Source organism: Chrysochloris asiatica, unplaced genomic scaffold, assembly GCF_000296735.1.
Source record: "Chrysochloris asiatica unplaced genomic scaffold, ChrAsi1.0 scaffold00088, whole genome shotgun sequence".
Lineage (NCBI taxonomy): Eukaryota > Metazoa > Chordata > Mammalia > Afrosoricida > Chrysochloridae > Chrysochloris > Chrysochloris asiatica.
In genome coordinates, this window is record NW_006408606.1 from 10,321,246 (window position 1) to 10,321,860 (window position 615).

Sequence of the window (615 nt, forward strand, 5' to 3'; positions counted from 1 at the left end):
AGAGGAAGTTCCTGTTGGCTAGATGTTATCTGTTTTGGGTTCCTAATCCAGAAGCAGTTCATGCAAACACCAAAGCAGCTGAGGGATCAGGGTATTTCCAACCAAGAAGGCAGCTGAGGAAGAGAGGTCCTGCTGGTCCAGGACCAACCAGAACCAGTTCTGTTGATCTGGAATAGGCCACATCTAATTCTAGGTGCTGGGGTTGGTGCTTCTAGCTTCCCAACTTTGATGCGACAGCTTGAAAAGCATGAGTTTCCCTGGTACTGTGTACAGGTGGGGGCTGGCCACACTCTGGTCACCAGGACAGTGTGGAATACCCTAAAAAAATACCTTTCTCTTATCAAGTGGTATGCCTCTGTGCCTCCTACTGCCACTTTATCCTTATCACCCACAAAATTCAAGATAGCCATGCCACTCCTTGCCAGATAGCACAGATCATGAGTTTCTCTTCTCTTTTTTTAACTCCCATGTGTCTGTTCATTTGCCTCCCCCAATGAGGTCTAGTGAAGACTAGTTCAGGGCTGGCCATTGCCGACTCTGCAGATTTGGAACAGGGCTTGCCTGAAAGTGGTCAATGCAGACGACTACCCACTCTTTCCATGGGGCCCACTACTG